Source organism: Brachyhypopomus gauderio, chromosome 12 (genome assembly GCF_052324685.1).
Source record: "Brachyhypopomus gauderio isolate BG-103 chromosome 12, BGAUD_0.2, whole genome shotgun sequence".
NCBI lineage: Eukaryota > Metazoa > Chordata > Actinopteri > Gymnotiformes > Hypopomidae > Brachyhypopomus > Brachyhypopomus gauderio.
Window position 1 is genome coordinate 400,639 of NC_135222.1, and position 12,119 is coordinate 412,757.

At 41.9% G+C, this 12,119-nt stretch overlaps 1 long non-coding RNA gene and 1 pseudogene across 1 annotated transcript; both read right to left on the reverse strand.

The window, feature by feature from the left end:
- Positions 1–2,276: 2,276 nt before the first annotated feature.
- LOC143528495 (uncharacterized) lies at positions 2,277–3,845 on the reverse strand. Its single transcript, XR_013134479.1, has 3 exons — positions 2,708–3,845; positions 2,507–2,632; positions 2,277–2,397 (listed from the first exon to the last, which is right to left on the reverse strand). It is a non-coding gene; the product is annotated as an uncharacterized LOC143528495 (long non-coding RNA).
- A 3,004-nt stretch (positions 3,846–6,849) lies between these two features.
- LOC143528410 (eukaryotic initiation factor 4A-III-like) lies at positions 6,850–8,698 on the reverse strand (annotated as a pseudogene).
- Positions 8,699–12,119: the final 3,421 nt, after the last annotated feature.

Genomic DNA, 12,119 nt, shown 5'->3' on the forward strand with positions numbered 1-12,119 from the left:
GAATAATGTATTGCAAAGACTAATCAGCTTAATAAATGATTAAACATGTGCAATTTGCTATATTGTGGTTTGCACTGGAGTAAAAGTTGGTAGACAAGTGCGTTCTTAAAAGGATGACAGACATAATTGTGGTGTGTGGAATATTGCAGCACACATGCTCTATATGCAGGAACGTTTGCTGTGATTCAACTTACACATAAAACACATATATGAATGGCATAAATGACAGGGCGACACACACACATGGTGGGTGTGACAATGACTGTACAGTCACATAAACAGACACAAGGCAAGGTAAACTAAATGATAGAAACAATTACACTAGCCCAAACGGCTTGGTTTATGTGATGGAATTGCTTGAAAGATGTTGGAGGCTGTGATCTTGCTGAAGAGAGTTCATGTCTCTGGTATGGATGAGCTTTGGAGAAGTATCCTCTGTGTTGAGACATGGCTGCTTAGAGACATGCCCCCGATTTTCAACACAGATGGCTTTAAAAGTGTCATGAAAGGTGGCAATCATTGTCATTGTAAAAACATGCTTGTGACTCTTTAGTGCAGAGAATGGTCTCTTACAGTGGTCCTAGCCAAACCCTAAAGAAGTTGCTGGAGAAATATGCTGCCCTTGCCACATGTAAATAACGTTACCAGAGTCAAGCACCTCTGTGCTTGTAGACGAGTTGTGAAGCAGGCGACTCTGAATGTCGCGCGGCAGGAATTTGAATTCTTTAAGACTATAGATTGTGGAATGGAAAGCATAACGGAAGTAGCGTAGCTGCATGACGGAAGAATGATAAGAATAATGTATTGCAAAGACTAATCAGCTTAATAAATGATTAAACATGTGCAATTTGCTATATTGTGGTTTGCACTGGAGTAAAAGTTGGTAGACAAGTGCGTTCTTAAAAGGATGACAGACATAATTGTGGTGTGTGGAATATTGCAGCACACATGCTCTATATGCAGGAACGTTTGCTGTGATTCAACTTACACATAAAACACATATATGAATGGCATAAATGACAGGGCGACACACACACATGGTGGGTGTGACAATGACTGTACAGTCACATATACAGACACAAGGCAAGGTAAACTAAATGATAGAAACAATTACACTAGCCCAAACGGCTTGGTTTATGTGATGGAATTGCTTGAAAGATGTTGGAGGCTGTGATCTTGCTGAAGAGAGTTCATGTCTCTGGTATGGATGAGCTTTGGAGAAGTATCCTCTGTGTTGAGACATGGCTGCTTAGAGACATGCCCACGATTTTCAACACAGATGGCTTTAAAAGTGTCATGAAAGGTGGCAATCATTGTCATTGTAAAAACATGCTTGTGACTCTTTAGTGCAGAGAATGGTCTCTTACAGTGGTCCTAGCCAAACCCTAAAGAAGTTGCTGGAGAAATATGCTGCCCTTGCCACATGTAAATAACGTTACCAGAGTCAAGCACCTCTGTGCTTGTAGACGAGTTGTGAAGCAGGCGACTCTGAATGTCGCGCGGCAGGAATTTGAATTCTTTAAGACTATAGATTGTGGAATGGAAAGCATAACGGAAGTAGCCTAGCTGCATGACGGAAGAATGATAAGAATAATGTATTGCAAAGACTAATCAGCTTAATAAATGATTAAACATGTGCAATTTACTATATTGTGGTTTGCACTGGAGTAAAAGTTGGTAGACAAGTGCGTTCTTAGCACTAGGAACCCGACGGCCGCGAAAATTTTCGCAAGGCTTAGTAAGGTCCATGTAGCCCACTCCCCTGCTGTGAAGAGATTAACGCCCATTGTCTTGGTAATGCGGTGGAAGCGTCTCACCCCCAGCTCATACGCCTGCCAAAGCACAAGCGGCTCACCTCCAAGCTCATACAAGGCACCAAACGTGATACTTCACGAAAAACTTGGTTACAAACAAGCAGACTGTATATGTTACCGATCCTACAACAAACAGCGGAAATTTTGTAGACTCGTGTTTCAAAAGATACAATTCAAGCGCACGTAGAGAGTTTCTCAAATGAGTCCCGTCAAACAATAAAAATAAATAAAATTGTCTGAACCTCTTTGTATATTGTTTGAAGCTCTTTGTATATTTACTACACTATATAATATTTGTTACACTTTCTGTTTCCGCGTTTGAATTCGCGTTTGAAAAGCTAAGAAATTATATGGCGCAATTATATATATGGCTGATAAATGTTGTGATCTAAACAGCAGACTGGAAAAGGAGAGGAAAAGACAGGAAGAACAAATTCATGTGCTGTAAAACAACTTTATTTTGATCAAACATGGATGTCTATTCCGGGTTTCTTGAAGTGGAATGTCAAGAAAGTTGAGGGTGTCTTGAAGTTGAGGGTGTACTCGCCAGATGCACTTGCCGCATGCAACACACGCGTTGATGCTGTGGAGAACAATTCAAGGTACACCTTACATTTTGAATAAAATCTTTCAGAAGACAAAAATACGTAACATATGTGGTGTTACGTATGTAGGCCTACTTATCAACGTACCTTCATGTAGTTGTAGCCAACAGTTGCTACACAGCCAGGGTGTACTCGCTGCATGCAACGGGCCACCGGCGTGTTCCTGCGCGCACTGTGTATGCACGCACCTTCATGATGTCTGTCAACGGCGCACTGCAAAGAACAAAGTACATGTTATATTTTGAACGAATTTATTCATGTGTACCAGCCAGGGACCCTCTTTCTTACATTTGCGGCAGGTTCATCGTTCATCGCTGCCAAGGTCAACGGGCCACCGGCGTGTTCCTGCGCGCACTGTGTATGCACGCACAGAAGTACATGTTATATTTAGAACGAATTCATTCATGTATAAATTGATTCTGTGAAAATATCACAGGCATGGGTCATAACAGAACGGGAATCCAATTCCAGCAACCATGAGAAAAATAACCAGCAACCACGACGAGAAATAAACAGAGGACTAACACGGAAACAGACATGAAATGGCAGGAGATGCGGGGCAGACCGTGACACCGGGTTTCATGATGTGCGACTGTGGAACAGAAAGAGAAGAGATTTTTGGTTATGTTCAAATAATAGTGTGTGTGTATATATATGTGTGTGTGATTGGTTGTCTGTAACGTAGCTGTGTTAACAATTGTAAAGCGCCTTGGGTATTTAGATAAGGCGCTATATAAATTGAAACATTAATTCATTCATATATATATAAATATACTTATCGACGTACCTTCATGTAGTTTTAGGTACACAGTTGCCACACAGCCAGGGACACTCTGCCCTACACTTGCGGCAGGTGTACTTGCCGCATGCAGCGCACGGGGTTATGCTGTGGTTCCGGTTGCAGTTTGTCTGCACCTGACACGTAGTCTTCTTTCCAGGAGCAGGCGAAGGACGTGGCGTTCTCTTCAACTCCTTTTCCTGTAGGAAACGAAGACGGAGTTCCTCAGCAAGAGTACACATAAAAACTCTCCTACTCTCTGTGGACCCCGTACATGCCGTGTACAAAACATGCGCGTTCATCGCTGCCAGGTCAAGTATGTTATAAAACACTGCAACGGGCCACCGGCGTGTTCCTGCGCGCACTGTGTATGCACGCGCCTTCTGGTCCATGATGTCAACGGCGCACTGCAAAGAACAAATACAAAGAAGTACATGTTATATTTTGCCGACCAACAGTCCGACATCGCTCCAACTGGACAGAGGACTGCTCGTAGAAATAGGATTGCTACGAATGCCATAAACTCGCTGACCGACAAACTCCAGCTGCTGTCTGTTCTGCGGGCTTCATGGACAGTGCAGTCTGTGATGATTCGCAGCATCTCCATGTCGAGCAAACACAGAAAACTCTGCAGTCTGCTTGTGATCCTACGCTGTATTAGTAAAAGTAAACAAATGACGCTAGGTAAATTACACGTACTAAATATCATTCAAACACAAGCAGAAACACTGGAAAGAAATATGAAGTTACTATACCTTTGCATGCTCTGTAGGCCCGGACGGCTCAACAAATGTTGAATTAGGCGAACAGCTGCTGACACGAGAGCGTGCGATGCCAACCTTCTCCCAAACAGTTCCATCTTTTGCCCGTACGGTTGGTGCAGGTGTGGTGTCAGCCTGTGTCCGTCTCTTCCTTGGAGGGCTCTGTTGTACCTCATCCGATGTACTGCTTCTTTCTTCATCGGATGAATCGCTGGTCAAAAAACAGGAGGGTCCTTCTCCCGCATCGGACTCACAGCAGTCCTCGTTGGTCAGCAAAGCCGCAACTTCTTGACCGGTGAACGTCCTCTGTCTTGCCATGGTGTTTTGCGTCGTCTCCACACAGGATAGTAGTGAAAATGTAAGTCGCCTGCCTTTGGGTTTCAGCTTTTATCATGACTCTGAAGAACACACCCACAACAGCGCATACTAATTATACTTTATTATAATAGGTGGCGCTTCACACATAACGCCGAAACCGAAACCGGGCTAATCCCCTGCATACACGGGAACAATAAAAGTTGATTGGACCCGTGATAATGGTTCACGGCAATCCGTGAATATCAGTCGAACACAAGCATAAACACTGCAAAAAATATAATATTACTATGCTGTATGAGTAAAAATAAATAAATGACGCTAAGTTATTTACACAAACGAAATATCTTATTTACACAAACGAAATATCAGTCAAACACAAGCATAAACACTGCAAAAAATATTATATTACTATGCTGTATGAGTAAAAATAAATAAATGACGCTAAGTTATTTACACAAACGAAATATCTTATTTACACGAACGAAATATCAGTCAAACACAAGAAAACACAAAAAATATTATATTACTATGCTGTATGAGTAAAAATAAATAAATGACGCTAAGTTATTTACACAAACGAAATATCTTATTTACACGAACGAAATATCAGTCAAACACAAGCATAAACACTGCAAAAAATATTATATTACTATGCTGTATGAGTAAAAATAAATAAATGACGCTAAGTTATTTACATGAACGAAATATCTTATTTACACAAACGAAATATCAGTCAAACACAAGCATAAACACTGCAAAAAAATATTATGTTACTATGCTGTATGAGTAAAAATAAGTAAATGTAAAAATAAATATTACTTTACTATACCTTTATTACTTTGTTGCTGCTATTGAAGTGCATACACAAGAAAATCTGGGACGCTTGCTTCATACATAACGCCAATACCACGCTAATGATAATGTGTTTCACGGGAACAATATGAACCCGTGATAATGGTTGGTTCAGCCATGTAAATGTGTGGCGCTATTGAAGTGCATACACAAGAAAATCTGGGACGTTTGCTTCATACATAACGCCAATACCACGCTAATGATAATGTGTTTCACGGGAACAATATGGACCCGTGATAATGGTTGGTTCAGCCATGTAAATGTGTGGCGCTATTGAAGTGCATGCACAAGAAAATCTGAGACGCTTGCTTCATACATAACGCCAATACCACGCTAATGATAATGGTTCACCGCTCTAAATAATACTTATGTCAATATGTAGCGCTTCACACATAACGCCGAAACAGGGCTAAACTTTATTTATTTATTTTAGACTACAAACTAGACCTGGTGCACACACACTGCACACAGACTAGACCTGGTGCACCACAGAGCTCCTGCCACAGAGCTCCTGCCTGTCTTTCTGCTCCTGTCTTGCTCTGAAATTAACATATGTATGGTCCTGCTAATTGGGCAGGAGAAGGAGGGGTGATGTCCTCAGAACCTTGAAATCTCAGGAGTTCCAGTGTTAGAAGGATGACAGACATAATTGTGGTGTGTGGAATATTGCAGCACACATGCTCTATATGCAGGAACGTTTGCTGTGATTCAACTTACACATAAAACACATATATGAATGGCATAAATGACAGGGCGACACACACACATGGTGGGTGTGACAATGACTGTACAGTCACATAAACAGACACAAGGCAAGGTAAACTAAATGATAGAAACAATTACACTAGCCCAAACGGCTTGGTTTATGTGATGGAATTGCTTGAAAGATGTTGGAGGCTGTGATCTTGCTGAAGAGAGTTCATGTCTCTGGTATGGATGAGCTTTGGAGAAGTATCCTCTGTGTTGAGACATGGCTGCTTAGAGACATGCCCACGATTTTCAACACAGATGGCTTTAAAAGTGTCATGAAAGGTGGCAATCATTGTCATTGTAAAAACATGCTTGTGACTCTTTAGTGCAGAGAATGGTCTCTTACAGTGGTCCTAGCCAAACCCTAAAGAAGTTGCTGGAGAAATATGCTGCCCTTGCCACATGTAAATAACGTTACCAGAGTCAAGCACCTCTGTGCTTGTAGACGAGTTGTGAAGCAGGCGACTCTGAATGTCGTGCGGCAGGAATTTGAATTCTTTAAGACTATAGATTGTGGAATGGAAAGCATAACGGAAGTAGCCTAGCTGCATGACGGAAGAATGATAAGAATAATGTATTGCAAAGACTAATCAGCTTAATAAATGATTAAACATGTGCAATTTGCTATATTGTGGTTTGCACTGGAGTAAAAGTTGGTAGACAAGTGCGTTCTTAAAAGGATGACAGACATAATTGTGGTGTGTGGAATATTGCAGCACACATGCTCTATATGCAGGAACGTTTGCTGTGATTCAACTTACACATAAAACACATATATGAATGGCATAAATGACAGGGCGACACACACACATGGTGGGTGTGACAATGACTGTACAGTCACATAAACAGACACAAGGCAAGGTAAACTAAATGATAGAAACAATTACACTAGCCCAAACGGCTTGGTTTATGTGATGGAATTGCTTGAAAGATGTTGGAGGCTGTGATCTTGCTGAAGAGAGTTCATGTCTCTGGTGTGAATAGTTCTGCTCAATGTCACGAAGGATGCGGATGTCATCATTTTTCACAAAGTTGATGGCCACACCCTTGCGGCATGTCTCCGTGCATAGAGGACACCGTGAAGTTTGCCTCTCTCATCTTTTCAGTCAGCCAGTCCACCTCAAAAAATTTAAATAGTTAATTTTTAAATAATTTTTTTTTAGTAAATCAGGGGTAACCGAAGATATGTAGAACATTCGAGTCTTGTACTGAGTCCCTTAGTGTCCGAGTGAGAGAGCGTGTGATACTGACCTTCTGTTTGGTGTTGCAAAAGATGACCGTGTGATGGTAAGAGTATCATACAGGTCACACAGTGTGTCAAACTTCCACTCTTCCCTCTCCACAGCTACAAAGAACTGCTTAATACCCTCCAGCGTCAACTCATGACTGCAAACAGTGCAGAGAATTTTACATTAATGCCCATCGAGCTGAATTTAAATTTTAAAATGTAAGTGACACATATACACAAACCTATTAGTGCTCTTGAATTAGGTACAGTGCAAGCAGACATTTTATTCTTACCGCTTGACCAGAATGCGGATGGGGTCTGTCATGAACGTGTTTGTCATTTCCAGGATCTCGTGTGGCAGGGTAGCACTGATCAGACACACCTGAGTGGCAGGAGGCAGGTACCGGATAGATCTGCTCATAGATCTGCTCTTTAAAACCTAAACACAGAGAGGGAATAGACAAACGCAATTCAGCACCCAGAGTCCGTTTCATTCAAGACTCTCCAGTCATGAGCCCGACAGCCCATCTTTTTTTTTGTTTTTTTTTTTATCTAGAGTCCATACCTTTGTTGAGCATTTCATCAGCTTCATCGAGAACCAGCATTTTAATAGCACGGGTCCTCAGACTTCTCCTGCGGATCATATCTAAGAGAGGAAGGGTAATGAAGTTCATACTCACCTTAGTGGTGACACGAAGCACATCCAAATTAAGATCCCAACAATGAACTCACCAAACACTCTGCCAGATGTTCCCGCTACAACGTGCTTCCAACAACCAGCTTCCGGATGTCTTCACCCACGTTTGTGCCACCAATACAGGCATGGCACTGGACATCCATGTAGTCGCCCAGAGCGAGAAGAACCTATAATGCAGATCAGTACAAGAGACACTACAATGAGACACTTGTGCAAGTCGTTTGGTGGAAGGTGGTTTGACACCAATAAATGCACCCAATGTATTTTAAACAAATGTACTTTAAACATTAACCTTTTGAATTTGTCCAGCCAATTCTCTAGTTGGAGCCAAAATTAGTGCCTGTGTCTCATGAACCTTTTGGGGCAGGGATAAGAGGATGAAGTGAGCAAATGAAAAGCATTGAAGAGCCACTTGTGTACGTTTACAGTACATTTACATTAAAAGTTAGCCACTCAGAAAAAAAAACCTCTTTAAATACCTGAATGTCCAGACACTGCAGCACCGACATGCAAAACGTCGCCGTTTTACCGGACTGCGACCTGGAGAGAGGAACGGGAAGATATTTCAGCTTAAATAGGGAAGCCACTCTCGGCGGTAATATAAATACGTATCGCTGCGTTTTGAAAATAAGATCACTTATAAGAAAGACATGGCAGAAAGACAAGAGGTCAAAAGTAGCTGAGAAACGTACTGAGCAATTACATCTCTCCCCTTTATTATTTGTTTGCTCTTTGGATCGCTGATGGCTTCTCGAAACCTAAACGAAGAGCAGATGATATTACTCAAATGATCAGATCACGGATGAAGCCCCAAGTATGCGATCCTAATGGCACATCCAGTAAAACCTCAACTATAAGGACACATCGCAGAGGTGATGGCGACGACTACAAACATGACAGATATGGAGAGCAAGACGTGCGTCCAGGAGTTCACGGCCCACCGCAAGAAGCTGGAGGAGTCCATCCATGACGTGGTGTTCCACCCCACCAAGTGCTACATCGGCTACCGGTGCCGACGCCCTCGCCAAAGTCTTCGTATGACCCCCGACCTCTTCTCCTCCCGTGGACCTGTGGCCTTAAGGCCCGGACCTGAATGTGATGGGCTGGAGACTCCTTTTAGATCGGACCGGCACCTGCTTCAGTGATTTGTGAGGCAGGGCTGTTTGGGACTGGCTATGTTGGTGTGTTTGAGTCACGGTAGATACGAGAAGCCTCTCCCAGCGAACCGTGTTCAAGCAACCCTGTGATCCTCTATCTGAAATCCGTAAGCCCTCATCCGGGCAGGCCTGGGTGTGCCGTGGATGCGGCCTTCTGGCAGAAGGCCAATGCATTAGCTGTAATTTGCTTAGAGAGCCACTAGGGGGCTCTAAGGATCATCACGCAGACAACACCCACCCGCCATACTCTGTCCTGTGCTGGAGGACACAGAGGGGTGTGTGTGTGTGTGTGTGTGTGTGTGTGTGTGTGTGTGTGTGTGTGTGCGCGCGTACACCCACTCCCCCTTTGTCTGTCTTTTTGTTTCTGGAAATGAGAATGCCACCAAGCTTGAGGCGAGCTTGCGATTCCCACCTCATCCTCCTCTACCTGTCTCACCACAGCCTCCTCTACCTGTCTCACCACAGCCTCCTCTACCTGTCTCACCACAGCCTCCTCTACCTGTCTCACCACAGCCTCCTCTACCTGTCTCACCACAGCCTCCTCTACCTGTCTCACCACAGCCTCCACAGCCTGTCTCACCTCCTCTCACTTTCAACTGGTCAATGACGGCGTGCCTTCTGCTCCCAGTTCCCTTTGCAGATTTCAGTTGGGCTCAGACTAGATGAAGCCATCCTCCTCTGCTCAAGCAGCAGGTAACATTCCCCCTGCTCTCAGTTTTATTAGACAGTGTGGGGGTTCGATGGCTCATTCTGTACTGTACAGCCCACCGTGTGTTGGGAGCATCTATGGTGGATTCAGGTTCACTTTGCTTGTGTGAAAGTTGCTCAGAGCACCAAAACTTTAAAGCTCAGAAAAATTTGTGAATGGGGGAAATCTTTTTAATCCAAGGATTCTGTCACATGTTCAAATATATTCCTCCCCTCCACATCCACTCGGCTCTCTACTCGTAAGGCACATTTAAATGGGTTCTCTGGAATAGAGTTTGATATATATTTTTTAATATATATCTTAAATAGTTCTTAAATGGTTCTGTTATAGAACAACCGGGATTAGACTTGTACATAGGATGGTATTAAAGTAAATTATTTATTGGTGGAACCATTACCAAAATTCTCTGTGGCTTTACTCCTAATTACAAGTGACTTTGTATTGTACTGCCTTTATTCTTTAATTTCATAAGCACCTTTAACAAGCTAGTGCACCCCCAAAACTGTCCATCCTAACTGTTGCATAGTTTTGACCTAGTGTTTCCTGGAAGCTTTAGATCTTGATATCTAAGCTTGTTTTAGAAAAGTAGTTCTCAGTTCTAAAGGTGTACACTTCTCTTTCCTAAAAAGAGCAGGTCACTGATCCGGTAGAGTTGTATATTTTGTGCAATGGCTACAGTATAATAATTTTCTTTTTTCTTTTTTTTCTTCTTCTTTGTTATTGAATTTTGTACATGGAGTAGATCAGACACTTTCACTGTTGTGTAATGCCAACAATGTAATGTTCCAAGAAATTTAGGACAAAAAAAAGTGGTGAAGTCCAATGAAATCTGTCGACATGTGATTAAACTGCCTAGCTCTAGATCAATTATACAGATGAATGATGCGTGTCGTGTTTTGGATTCGACCACAGAAGGCACACAAGCAAGGCGTGAAATTCGACTGAGCGTCTCGGAGTGCACTTGTCCCAGCATCGGACAAACTGTACACAAACTGCAGCGATTCGACGTCCCCTTTTACGGGGTTTTAAGGGAGGATTTTACAGCTTGATTTCTAGAATTAAATTTATTATTTATTTATTTATTTATTTAAAAGGGGACAATGCATTTTCCTAAAACACATGATTATACATGGTTAAAAAAGCCAGAATTAGCCAAAAGGCTAGTTTTCATCTGTAGTCCCCGGGCCATGATGTAAAAAGGCAGTAATTAATTTACAAAAAGGAAAAAACAAATTAGAAATTACAGTTTAAAAAGAAGAGAGTAAGAAGGGGAGGACAGACTACAATACAGTATAATACAGAAAAAACACTTGGTATACAATTTAAAAGAAAGACAACAGTTTATCATATCACTAAAACAGCAGGCTTATCTTTTAATGTTGGCAACTATAGGTATTAATAAGCCACATTTTCAATTTTTTTTGTGAAATTCTTGTATGTTGTGAGGAGCTTAACCTCCTCAGGTACTGAGTTCCACACACTTGCACTCCTTACTGACCAGGCCGATTTACTAAAAGCGCTTCTGCGCAAGGGAATATTGCAGTCACCTCTGACAGAGCCTCGAGTGACGCGCTCAAGGCTATTTCTTTGGCTGATGAACTCCGCCAGAGGATCTGCAGCCAAGTTATGCAGTACTTTGTATGTCAGTTTTAGGTCTGCAAATGTGTGAAGTCTGTCCCAATCTAAGATATTGTATTTTTTTTTAATTGCACAGTGATGATAGTACCTGGGTTTTTTATCCATTACTTTAATTGCTTGCTTATACAAGATTTCCAAAGGTTTTTTTGAGCTTTGACAAGCCTGGGACCAGCTGGTTATGCAATAATTGAAGTGGCTAAAAATCTTTGAATGCAAATAAATTTTTGCCGCTTCAGTTGACATATTATTGCGAATCGCACGAAAATTTGCGAGATTAAATTTTATTGTTTTACACAATTTTCCGATATGGGCTTTAAAGGAGAGCTCTGAATCTATTATTAACCCCAAATACTTATATTGGTTGACAATTTTTAATCGTTCTCCATTAACATGGATGTCAGGGTCAGCTGATACTCTGTGTGTTTTAGTGAAATACATACCTACAGTTTTAGAAGTGTTTAGCTCCAGACAGCACTTCTGCATCCAAGTAGTAACACATGACATTGTTTTTATGAGTTTGGCCGCAACAATGTCTTTGGTGTGTCCATGTACAAAGAAAACTGTATCGTCTGCATACATAAGGCAATCAGCTTCCGGACAAACTGAGGGCAAATCATTAATGTAAAGACTAAATAAAAGTGGGCCTAAAATTGACCCCTGAGGAACTCCGCAGGTAAGCCTAAGAGAGTCAGATCTGCTGTTGTTAACCGATACATATTGAGCTCGATCAGTCAGGTATGATTCAATCCAGGTCACAGCATTTAGAGAGAAGTTAAATTTTGAAAGCTTATTAAGAAGAACAGAATGATTTA